We start from the raw sequence: 13410 nt of genomic DNA, 5'->3' as shown, positions 1-13410 counted from the left end.
GCTGGCCCTGCCTGTGGGATGATGTGGGTACTAGGGAGAGGAATTCCCCTACTACGGAGTTATTGACCAGGATTTTGCTCAGCCCCCCCCCCCTTCTGTGTGAAAAATTAAAAGTGTTCATTAGTACAACACAATATGTTTGGATCAGGGCCTTTAGGGGGGGCTCACAAAGACACCATATACAAGCAAACTGATATGTGGGATACACAAATAGTGGAGCTCAGAGGCAGCAGAACCGTCAGAGCATGATTGCCTTCCCCTTCTTTTCCTCATCACGCAGATTAAGGTAGTCACTCTGCTGTATAAGCCTCTCCAACAGGAGCTACAGCTAGACCTTACGGAGTTCTGAATGCATTGGGAAATGGATCTTGGGTCCCGCAGGGTGATCAGGCTTGGAGGAGGATTCTAGAATGCACCCTGCGGTTGTACAGTACTGGTTGCTTCAAACGTAACCAATCTTATTATCTGCTTGAAGTTTGCTTTACCCCTCAGCACATACATGCTGTGTTCCCTGCAATGTCTATGGTTTGCCCTCAATGTGCTACTGAATATGCCTGCTTTTTACATATGGTGTGGTCTTGCCCCTTCTTGTCACCATATTTGCAATTGGTCCTCCAGGAGGTCCATGGAGTCACCTATAGGGAGTTTGCACTTACTCCACAGCTGTGTCTACTGGACCTTCATGAGTGTGCTGCAGCCCGGAAGGCTATGGATAGATTTCTGGACCTGGCCCTAATTATCGCTCATAGACAGATAACAATGAGTTGGGAATCAGCTCGGGGTCTGGACATATATGGATGGGGGTTGGATTTGGTGCATTGGGCAGATTGCAAAAGGGAAGCACTTCGCAGGGAAGAGGAGTGCGAAACATGCTGTGCCTGCCTGCCTTGGATGCCAACATGATGGCCTGCCCTCGAGTGAGCAGTGTGGGTCACATTATCATGAATGACTCCCTCTCAGAAGTCTCTTTGCTGCTGCGGATCCATTGGTTGCGGCACAAGCTGTGGATGACCGTTAATGGAGATGCATGACTTCTGTCTCACTGTTAGCATGGAATGTATGGGTGTGCCATAGCACATTTGGAGGTGGATGGTTGCCAGGGTGAATGTGATGTAGAGTTGTGTATTGGCTTTGCAGGAGGGTCGGATCCTTCTCTGGGTTTGTGTTTTTTTGTGGCTATGATTGCTCCAGTGCTGCTGACATTTCCACTTGTTACTGATATTGCCTCAACAAACAATACCTGCTGATTCGTTTGTCTTATTGTTTTCATCTTTATTTTATGACATCATCCAGTGAATGTGGTTTGCTTCATTATTTAAATATGCATTATATATATAGCAATTTGCATTGAAGTATGAGTGGATATATAAAAATAAATATTTGGATGGAGGACTTTAACAATGAATAGTGTCTCACTAAATATAGTGGATAGTGACGGAACTGTGTGAATATCTGTATCACTTTGTCAGTTGTTGTGTAAACTGGTTCTCCAGTTGGTTACTAGCTATGTGAAAGTCTATATTAGGTATTGATTAGTTAATTGAGTATTTGTATGGGAGAGTGAATGTGTGTGTGGTTCGGTGGGGGTGGTGTGACTGCCCAAAGATGTGTGAATAGTTGATTCAGTAGATATATGAAGTTAAAACTACATGTTCTAACAGTTGTTTGGGTGAGTGAATATCTTTATGGGTTTGGTGATGAGCAAATATATTTCTCAATGGTACATGTCCAACAAACTAGAAAAATAAAAGGCAGTGTTTTTGTCAGTTGTTGTATATAAATAAGTATACATAAGACTCAATGATTGTGTGAGTGACTGTATGGATAACTGTATACTTGTAATAATGATTTTATAATATACTAAATATGACTTACTATCTAAATGAATAGATGAAGTGGTGTTTGTATAAGTGTGTAGCTAAGTAAGTATGTAAGTATGATCCATTTTTTGCATAAGTGAGTAGTGTAATATGTGACATCATCAGCAGTGGATTGCGGGTGCGCGAAATATAGTTAGTACAACTAACTATATAGGAGCAACTTCAATGGTTTTGTATGAGTGAAATGTCCAGCTAACTATAACACCCCTAAAACTTATAGTTTTTTGAGTGAATTTCAAAGGTTTTTTAAAAGCTAATTCCTAACTATATAAGGCCTGAAACCTATGGTTTTTTCAGTGAATTTGCAAGGTTTTTTAAATGCTAATTCCTAACTATATAAGGCCTGAAACCTATGTTTTTTTCAGTGAATTTGCAAGGTTTTTTAAATGATAATTCCTAACTATATAAGGCCTGAAACCTATGGTTTTTTTCAGTGAATTTGCAAGGTTTTTTAAATGCTAATTCCTAACTATATAAGGCCTGAAACCTATGGTTTTTTAATTGAATTTGCAAGGTTTTTTTAAATGCTAATTCCTAACTATATAAGGCCTGAAACTTATGGTTTTTTCATTGAATTTTGACGGTTTTTTAAATGACAATTTTTAAATGTATTAATTTGGTTTTTTTTATACTGATTTACTACATTTTTGCAGGCAGGTGTTCAGAGGGCACGCCCCCTTTTACAACACTCTGCAGCGCAACCCCTGGCGCGTTTGCAGAGGAGGAACTAATTCCCCTTGCATACTGGGGGTCCCTGGGGGGCAACTAGCCCACCAGGAGCCTCCAGTATAAGCCAGGGGGCTGCATTGCAGAGAGGTGTAATGAGGCCACACCCTTTTTTACACCTCTATGCAACGCAGCCCCCGGGCGTGTTTGCAGAGGGGGAACTAATTCCCCTTGCATACTGGGGGACCCTGGGGGCCAACTAGCCCACCTGGAACCTGCAGTATGCGCCAGGGGGCTGCATTGCAGAGAGGTGTAATGAGGCCGCACCCTTTTTTACACCTCTCTGCAGCGCAACCCCTGGCGTGTTAGCAGAGTAGGAACTAATTCCCCTTGCATACTGGGGGTCCCTGGGGGCCAACTAGCCCACCAGTAGCCTCCAGTATGCGCCAAGGGGCTGTGTTGCTTTGCCCCGGGGGCGGCAGTCCCCGGGGAAGTGTGTGGGGGGATTGTGGACCCCCCACACTTCTTTATCACTATGCCCCGCAATTTGGTCCCCCCGTGGGGTAATTTTTTAAAAAACAGACCAGGTTAAAAAAAAAATTTGGTCCTTTTTTGTCCTTGTGGGACCACCTGGGCAGGCCTAGGGTGTCAGGGTGTATCTACCCTGCCCCCTTTTTGTGTTCTTCACGTTTGTTTTTTTGGTTTATTTTGCCTTTGTCTATCGAGCACAAGATGGATGCCAACACTTCCTGGTTAAAAGTGTTGACAGCCAATGAGCATGCAGCTTTCTTGGGAAGGCATGCTGATTGGCTGCCACTGTCTGTCAACACTAGCACAAGATGGATGCCAACACTTCCTGGTTAGAAGTGTTGACAGCCAATGAGCATGCAGCTTTCTCGGGAAGGCATGCTGATTGGCTGCCCCTGTCTGTCAACACTCCAAACCAGGAAGTGTTGGCAGCCATCTTGTGCCTCGGTAGAACGAAGGCACAAGACAGCAGTGAAACAAAGGTGCAAAACACGCAAAGGGAGCAGGGTAGAAGCACCCTGACCCCCTAGGCCTGCTCAGGGGGTCCCACAAGGACAAAAAAGGACCAAATTATTATTTTTTTAATTAAAAATTGTTTGAGACATTATTCATTTTTATTTGTAATTTATGAGGTAGTAGCGAAGTGATTGTGGTATAAAGTGAGACTTATAGTATAGAGTGCAACATTTTTGTGTTAAATAGTAAGTTTACTCATAGTTACTTCCCTTCTCCCATTATATTTTCTCCAATGTGTATTTGGCATCTCTTCTTCATCTCCTGCCTCCTTTCTCTCACTGTCTGTCTCTGATGCACCCTATCGCCGCCATTTTGTGTAGTTTCAGAAGGGAGTGTGTAAAGATGGCTCTTACTCCTGATTCATTATAATGCTCTTTATTGGCAACTCTGCTCATCACATCGCCAACGATCTCAACAAGTCTTCATTCCCCCATCAACTGTCCCTCCCTGGAACCCCACACATACGTTCCTATTCTAAGAACATTCCTACGTTCTTAATAAGAATACTACAACACAACACATCTTCCCCCTTAACAATAATACATGAGCAAAGAAAAAACTATATACAACATAATGGTCTACAACACAACACATCTTCCCCCTTAACAATAATAAACGAGCAAGGAAAGGAAAACTATATACAACATAATGGTCTACAAGGAGAAAATAAAATAAAAGGAAAAAAAAACTACAACTCTTCTATCTTACACAACTATCCTCTCCAGTTCTTACTTCATCTTCCACTTCATCTTCCCACAACCAACCCTAGAACAAAACTGAAGCTCCCCCAACATCCTCCTCTTCCACTTTTAAACATTTTTACACTTTGCCATGCGACTCAGAAGCCATAGCCAACCATCACCAAATCTAACTGAGTTCTTTAGACACTCCACAACCTTACATGGCTTAGAAAACACACTTCCTCCTTTTGCCACTTCATCCCACTCCTTAGTTTTTACCCAACCTCCTACATCAAATTCTACCACCCATACCACATTCTTTTTGTCAAAGTTCTCTTTGTACACTTGCTGTGCTTTTATGACATTTCCCTCAACTCTTTCCGGAGACCACTCTACATGTTTTGTACTCCCCATCCATCCAATGTAGTCTCTCGTTACTAGCTTCTTACCTCTCATCATCACAAATGGTCTCAACCTAGTGAGAGAAGGTGTGAGACGATAATCCCACAACAACTTCTCCACCTCAACTTTCCAATGTGTAATTCCATTTTTTTCAAAGAACTCCTCTACAAAATCAATGTCAACCAAATTCCAAACCGTCTCAGGACAATCTACAGATGACAATGGTGTTATACTTATATCCGAATGAGCACACTCCTTGCAGTCCCACATTACTCTTTCCACCTCAAAATCTACCTCATGACATAAATCAACTACTCTTTTCCTCAAAGTTCTTGGTGGTATGACTTTTCCACCTCTGTAAATAAAACCTGACTCAAATTGTAAAGATGGCTCTTACTCCTGATTCATTATAATGCTCTTTATTGGCAACTCTGCTCATCACATCGCCAACGATCTCAACAAGTCTTCATTCCCCCATCCCAACGATCTCAACAAGTCTTCATTCCCCCATCAACTGTCCCTCCCTGGAACCCCACACATACGTTCCTATTCTAAGAACATTCCTACATTCTTAATAAGAATTCTACAACACAACAGAGTGAAATGTAATAGTTGAGAACGTGAAAAGGGGGCAGGGTAGAGTACCCCTGACCCCCTAGGCCTTCTCAGGGGGTCCCTGAAGGATCTGTTTCTGCTTTCCTGAGAGACTATTGTATGGGATCCATATACCACAATAACTTGCGTTACAACATGCAAGATATCTACAGAGGAGACAGTGTACATTTCTCAGATGAGGGGAACAGAGTCTTTCTCTTGAATTTTAGACTCTGCATCGGTACCTACTTGTAGGTACTTAAATCACCCACATAACACAACAGCTCTTTTTAGAGATACCCTACCTCTAAGCACTCCAAATTCTTATTTTACACTATTTTCTTTCACTGTTTTTTCCTGTGGTACGCTCAGGGTACGCGTACCTGAAAGCATACATGGGAATGCACCCAGCGCTTACCCCGTGAAAATTTCCACAAAAAAAATCGTTTTTTTGCCCTTCAGAGTCCTTCTATGCCCCCCTCAGAAAACCTAGCGGGTCAGGGGGTGTCTACCCTGCCCCCTTTTAATCATTTCCCCCTTTTATTTTCACCTCTTGTGTCTCGATTCTACCGAGACACAAGATGGCGGACTCTCCGCACTGTTTGGAATGTTGACAGACACCTGAGAGCCAATCAGTTTCCGCTCGCGCACTTCCGTGGCGCGCCGGGTGCGCTTACCGGTACGCGTACCCTGAGCGCTCGAAGCGCGCATATAGATATATCAATTTTTTTTAAGTTAATTTTCGTAAAAACCACTGGAGCAATTTTCACCAAATATAGAAAAGGCACTTCTGCGTACCAGTCCCTACAATTTTGCAAAGTTTGGTGTAATTCCATTCAGCAGTTCGGGCTGTAGCCGTGTCTGAACGTCCTACGGAAATTAACATAGGGAACACACGTTTTGGGACACCCCTTTTTTCTCGGCCCTCGCATGACAAATCCCCCCAAAACTTCCAGGGAAGGAGCAGAGCGGAGCTGGCCTAAATTTTGGAAAATTACACGCAAATTCCTCAACCGGCGCCAAAGTTATTCCCAATAGAATGTTGCGGATTTCCTATGGAAACTAGGTCCTAACTATATATACCTACTGGCGACCGCCAGTAGGTAATATATATATATATAGCATTGTTTTTAAATTATTTAAGTTTATTAATTTAAGAGTTATGTTTAAACAGTATGGGGTCGATTACGATCGCCCCGGGAAATGGGACCGCACCTATGTGTGCGGCAGTCCAGCATGTGCATTTAGGATGCGCCGCCACACTGATGTGGCGCATCCCACATTTTTTGCATTGTGGCAGGCGGTGTTGTCAGCAGCACCCGCAGCAAGGCAAAAACGGCATCTATGCAGGCGGTGCTTGCCATGTCATGCATGCAAATGCAGGGGGGTACCATAAGTACACCCCGTATGCCCACCCACCCTCCCAACTTCCTGATGGCCTGCAACGGGCCCCCAACTGCAAAAACTGCATGCCTTTCCATGGCAGCAACGCCACCATTACGATTTCGGAATAGTAATGTCAAAGGATGTACCAATGCTAAAGAATCACTGGAAGCAATGAAGAAAATAATGGACTAACACATAAAAAGAGAGCTAGATTTCAGAAATTGTAGGGGATATATTCAGTTCTTTGATACCTTCAGTGGAAGTAATTCTGAATACACAAAGAATTAGCAAATTATCCACAGTGGTTGGTCGCTTATCGACTGATACTGCTGGAGCTTATTGATCAACACCGAATTAGTTGCGGTAAGATCTATGGTTTTACAAAATCGACTTGTCCTTGATATATTATTGGCAAAAGAGGGCGGAGTCTGTAAAATGTTGAAGGCGCAACATTGTTGCACGTATAGACCTTACAAAAGTGTTGAAACTGGAAGATATGTTAAAAGTATCACACATTTGGATGAAGAATTAAAACCACTGGAAGTTGAGAGTGTATGGAAGACATTTTCAGATAGTATTTCTTCATTAGGTAGTTGGTTTTCTAATGTAGGAAGAAGTATTATAGGCCAAATACTGATGCCAATAATGGGAATACCACTATTTGTTTTGATAATAATGGTACAGTGCAAATGCTGCAGAAAAAAAGGTCTGAAGTGAATGAAAAGGTAAAGAAAAGAAAATATGATGAAATCCAACTTGGAGAGATAAAAGGGGATATTTACAAAAGAATACAAAGTTTTCAAAAGAAAAAGGGAAAGGGAAATTCAAAAGTAATTGAAGAAATAGAATTGGGAAATTGCTAAAGTTGGCATCTGATTTAAGTAATTAGTGATGGCATAGAATGCCATCATAGAGGGGATTGATGGAGCAAGGTTTCATACGTGAGAAACTTGCTTGGACTCAAACCTCTTGAATAACATGTAATTCATTAACCAACATGTTTGTATTTACTAATAAATGCATTACACAACATATTTTTCATCTTGAGGAAGCTTACCTATATGCTTTTACTAACAAGTAATCCAAGTGACTTAATATGGCTGCCAAAAACGCGGGAACTCTTCTGCACATGCGTCTACTGCATGTACGTAGTATGATGTCCTTTGCTTTTGGTGGGAATTCTTTGCAGCTCCGCAGTAATATCTAAAATGGTCACTTTGAATTAACATGCTAATGCATATGCTTCTGCTCAAACTAAACCTCGCATGTCTTGCTAAACTATTAATGCCATAGTTAAAATAAATTAATGGGATTAGAGTAGGAATAAGTAGTATACAGTGCATTCATTTATTTTCGTATTCTAATATGTTCTTCTTTGACTTCATTATTTGCTCGTAGTTGGGCCTGAAGGGTGACTGAATTCTACATCTTGTCTGAACTCTACACATGCGCACTGAAATCATGAACCTCCTGTGACAATGACATTGAACAACAGCCAAGATTTGTCTCACAAGCGATGCCCCTGAGAACTTTACCCCTTGACCTGGAGAGGGGAATAAAAATTGCATAAAAGTATATACATTGTACATGAAATAATGTGAAAGTAACTGGGATGAATAAAGCATGGGAAAGTAAAATTAAGGGTGGGAACACAGAACAATTAAACCCAAGAAGATGACTTCTTATTAGTATGGTGTGTTGACCTCTCCCCATCCCACTGACCAATCAAATGCAGGGAATATGAAACATTGGAGGGAGGTACATACACTGAGAATAGTATAACTAAGGTAGGCTCAGTCAATTATATTGTCCGACTTGTCACAGACCTGTCACTGACCCAATTTCATAGATACATTTCTTAAAACTCTCCTGAGTCTGTGGTCATTCTACAAAAAAAGGTAAATTGTTGCCTATGAATGTTATTCTAACAACCTGATCTGTCAGCTTGAGTAAATTAAGAATCCAAGTGACAAGGAATTGGTAAGATATGGTATACAGGTATAAGTTATCATAAGGTTAAATAGTATTTCCTGATTGGCAGCAAATGGTTATCAGCCTATTTTATGTATGTTTATGGGCCCAGGTGAGTATGGTGTTTTAGAATAATCCAAGCTGGTAACCCACACTCCATCACTAGTAGGTGAGTTAGTGAAGTGTAGAGTGCAAGAGTTGATTGAAGTAGGAACATCATTGAGACCACCTTCGTGGAGCTAAACTCAGTGGCCAAGACTGTGGATGTGGGTCAGCGTTCTGGGTGCTTCTGACCACCTACAGCCAGGATGGCATAAGCATTCTCAGTGAACGGAAAGTGGGAGCTGAAGATACAGGGCCCCATATGCATAATTAGTTGAGAGCAAACCTTTTGTACAAGATGCGCATCAAACTACATAAACCTGAAGTGACCATCCTGATCGGATCTCTGAAACAGCAAAGTAACAATGGGCCACAGAAATAAGAGTGGGGAGTTAGAAGAATTCTTAAATCTTTAGCAAGGGACGTAAATCAGGTAGTTTTTTTTCTATACACTTTTTATTGGCATTTATAGGTAACGGCAGTACATCTGAATGCGTAGGCATCATTTGCTTCCAATTAGCACATATTGACAACTAAGCAGGTCGGGCGCTTGTAAATATAATGAGCAAAGAAGGCATGGGTGGCATCTCTAAGGACATGAATGAGATTTGCAAATGACTAAAATGGTCTTAAAAGATGAGCTGTCTAAATGAACAGCGATATATAGGCCATTCTTAGGCTATTTGTCGCTGTGGCAGAGAAATGTAAGCAGGTCCTCTTGGACAAAATGGAAGCTGTTGAAAACACCATGAATGCCAATTTGGGAGTCCAGCGAAATCTCATGGTGGTCCAGGAGCTTGTTGCTGCAACTGTGTACTGGCTTGAGAGTAAAGTAGAAGTATCCAAGAAGCCCACTATCACTTTTGGAGTACCCCAGGGCTGTGTCCCGTCTTCACCCTCCAGATGCCACCATTTTGAACCCTACTCACTAACAGCCAACATCAAAATTCACCAATTTGTTGAAAGGCACACCACTTTAAATAAATTAATTCTCGGCTGTCAACATCTATTAACTTAAGCTTTACCTCTTCCTCATTCATATCTAGATTTTACTAAGCCTGGGCGGAGTTCGCAGAGCTCCGTGTAGTGCAAAAAAAACCTCTGCCACGCTATACAGAGCTCCGCCAGCGGCGGAGTTTCTTTAGATTAATGCCGTTTGCAATGATTTTCAGTGCCAGGTGCTTGTCCGCACTATGCAATCATCGCGAACAGCACAATGCAGAGCGCAAAGGGGCGCTGCTTCCTTTTTGCCACTCGAGTAGATTTTTACTTGTGCTGCAGCTTTCTCAATGCGAACGGAAGGTTTCTGAGCATGAGCGGTTGCAACCATATGCGACCACTTGCAATGAGAAATCTGACCACCCGAGTTGAGAAATCTCGCTGGGAAGTTGACTTTCCATGCTTACTCTCACCAACTAGATGTTGACGATCGTGAACGAGGAAAAATCTCGCCGGGAGGCAGATGTTCCTTGCTCGTGCTTGCCAAATTGACATTGATGAACACAAGCGAGGGAAAAAACTCTGCTGCGCTATGCGGAGCAAAGTGGTTTGGAACTCCGTGAACTCCACATAAAGCGGAGTGCAGAAAACTCTGCAAACTCCACGAGACAAGTCACTGCTCAGACTTAGATTTTACACCCTACTTTAGGTTCATCCTCACTAAGACCCAATTTCTCCATATTTGCCAACAGCAACAAACAACATCTAGTCCAAACCTGGCTCATCTACATAATTCTCGATATAAGAGGGTTGGTGTTGTTTGAAAGTTGTGCCTAATATATCTTTAACATGCTGATTTCAACCAAGGCCAGTGAACTTGGATTCTACGTCCACACTGACCTGTCCATCAGTGAACACAGTTCCACAAAGATAAAGATTACATAATACCAGCTCACCCTCTTCAAAATAGTGAATCCTTACCTCCATTGACAGGGTTTTCAAAAGTGCTTTCCATGCCCTCCTGCTCTCTTGCCTTTTGTTTCATTGGGGTGAGATCTATTTACTCGGGGGAGGATCCTGAGCTTGTCGGGGTGGCCTTCACATCTAGCTCTCATTCTTGAATCAGATTGCCTCCACTGCCGTGCTGCTTTCATTCTCAAAGAACTGAGAACCAGCCCAAATCCAGGCAACTGTTTCTGACCCTTTGCAGCCAACAGTAGGACAAGCCATGTTCTCAACAGTAATTCTGAAGCTGCAGCATCTTGTAGACTCTGGTTGTGGGAACTTCATCACTTGATCACTTGATGAAGTGTTTAAACCCTGTCAGCAGAAAATTGTCTTCTATGTTTGCCTGCCTGAAGTAGGTATGATATATTGGGAGCCCACAAGTAGCAAAAGTCCCGGATGCTCTTCATAGTAAACTAAAAGTATATGTCAAAGATTTTATGGGAAACATTTCAAAGAAATAATTTAGTGCTACTAGTTTAACCCTTCCACAAACAGCCAATAAAATTTAAACTACACTGTAGTGCTTCACCTCATTACTAGCTTCTCAAGTCTCTAAGGTTATATACCATAATGAACAGCTGGATTATCAGTTTGACACTGTGGACCACAGCATCTTGCGGACAATACACAGCTCCTGCTCAACTTTTCAGGGGGACTCAGTTAGCGTCAAAGAAACATTTGCTCTCTGCTTAGGGCGCTACTCGACTGGCTCAGGAGAAACAAATTACAGTGCAACCCAACAAGACTGGGATCCTTTTGTTTGGGCCGAATCCCCTCCCTAGATGGCCATGAGCCTGGCCTAAAAATGTCCCCTCCTCATTGCACCCATCGACGGTGGCAAGAAATCCGGATGTTTTGTTTGATTCCTATCTTTTCTTCAGCGCCCAGATTTCGTCTGTTGTAAAATCCTGTCTTTGGATTCTTGGCCAGCTCAGGACATTTCTGCTCCTGATTCCTCATGAAACCAAAGTCACTGTGGTCAGGGCTCTATTTTATCACAGCTGGGCTACGTCAATGTTTTGTACCAGGGCATACCAGAGTACTTAATCCAGGATCTGCAGGTTGTACAAAGCATTGCTGTCCACCTACTATACAAGCTACCTAAGCACTCGTCAGTGTATCTCCACCAAGAGAAGCTCCATTGGCTCCCAGCGATTAAATAAATAATGTCAAAAGCCTTAAGATTGACTCACCAAGCCCTACACCACAAGGGTCCCACATACAAGAAGGAGAGGCTCAATAAATACAGACCAAGGAGATTGCTACATTCTAGTAACACTGGGCGGCTAACAGTACCCCGCTTTCAAAAGCTCCTCCATCACGTTGCCTGGCCATCCGAGATTAATAACTGAGGACGCAAGTTTGAAAAAAGCACTGAAAACATACCGCTTTAGGGTAGTGGGAAGCCTGTTGGGTCCTGTCTCCTCTGTACCTGCCTTTAATGCTAAGCGCCGGGGCACTCCTGGAGTAGCCGAGAGCTATATAAATAACCCTCATTCATTAGTCTTCAAATTATCTTCAATAAAAATTTTGAGTGAAGTTTGATTAGTTCCTTAACAAGCTCAATCATTGTAATTGATCAATGTCAACATTTTCCAGTACATGATTCATTCTTAAGTAAAGGTTTATTGCATGTTTTCATAAAACATATACCTTTAATGCATGCAGACATTTCTTGATGATTTTCTATATTTTATACTAGATCCAGTCCTTTTTCAGGAAAGTTTGTGATTGGTGATTATTTTTATCTGAATTATTAATTCATGTATATTAGCTATGAGATGGAAGCAGCTGGTAGTATGGAGTATTACTAAACTCACAACTTTTTGGACGATCAGGCCCGGTGCTTCAGAGCAGAAAACCACAGGATTGAATTTGGCCAAATCCTGTTGTGCTTGTAGGCATGGCCAAGCCACTTATTCAATAATATAATTTAAAAAATCTCCGACTTAAAATCTGCATTAGCCCACTGACTCATGGCAGTGACATGGTTCTTCACCTTTTCTAAGGGATTTATTATTCCATGTGATGAACAGCAATGGAATCACTGCATGGTTTGCGTTTACTTCTTGTAAATGTAAATGTATTTATATAGCGCAAATCGCCCACATCGCAGGCATCTATGCGCTTGCTTAGGGAACCCGTCCTGGTATTCCCCTGTGAGATACCCTGGCAGGGCATCCACAAGGTGAAAGCCAGGCATCCCGCCACGAGGGGCCGTTGTGGAGATTAAGCAAGCTATTGCCCAGAGTCGCAGAGTGTGAACCCGTGAGTCGAGTAGGCACCGGGGCGAGAATTATCGAGTCTGTGGAATTATTGAGCCCAACCCCCGTCGGGGCGGGGAATTGAACCCTGGTCCAGGGCCGATCTCAGCTTTCGGGTCTGCCGCCTCTAACCCCTGAGCCACACTTCTTTTTACTTAGTCAAAGCTTGCCTGACTTATCTTGCTAATAACATAATTTGTATTTGTAATATTATAAAAGGCATTGCCATTTACAATTCCGACAGGTCAAAATCTCGCAATTGCGAGACCTATTGCATTGTAAATGCTTGTTTTCCTTTTTGCCACTGCCAAAACAATTCTGGCAGTGAAGGACTGAATAAAATAATGACCCCTACACCCTGGGACTCTCATGGTGTGGATTTCATTAATTTTTTTGTTTGTACTGAAACAAATGCTTGGGTGCTTGTTTCAGAAGAACACAAACTTTGTGACCCGACAGTGGCTATCCACCAAA

The 13410-nt window shown here is 42.4% G+C and overlaps 1 protein-coding gene across 1 annotated transcript in view; it reads left to right on the top strand.

Annotated features, from left to right (window-relative positions):
* LOC147678670 (UDP-GlcNAc:betaGal beta-1,3-N-acetylglucosaminyltransferase 9-like) overlaps window positions 1-13410 on the top strand; it is a 117402-nt gene that overhangs the window by 102580 nt on the left and 1412 nt on the right. The window lies entirely within an intron of this gene.

Source organism: Lissotriton vulgaris, chromosome 12, assembly GCF_964263255.1.
Source record: "Lissotriton vulgaris chromosome 12, aLisVul1.2, whole genome shotgun sequence".
Lineage (NCBI taxonomy): Eukaryota > Metazoa > Chordata > Amphibia > Caudata > Salamandridae > Lissotriton > Lissotriton vulgaris.
This window is presented reverse-complemented; position numbering and strand designations above follow the sequence as displayed.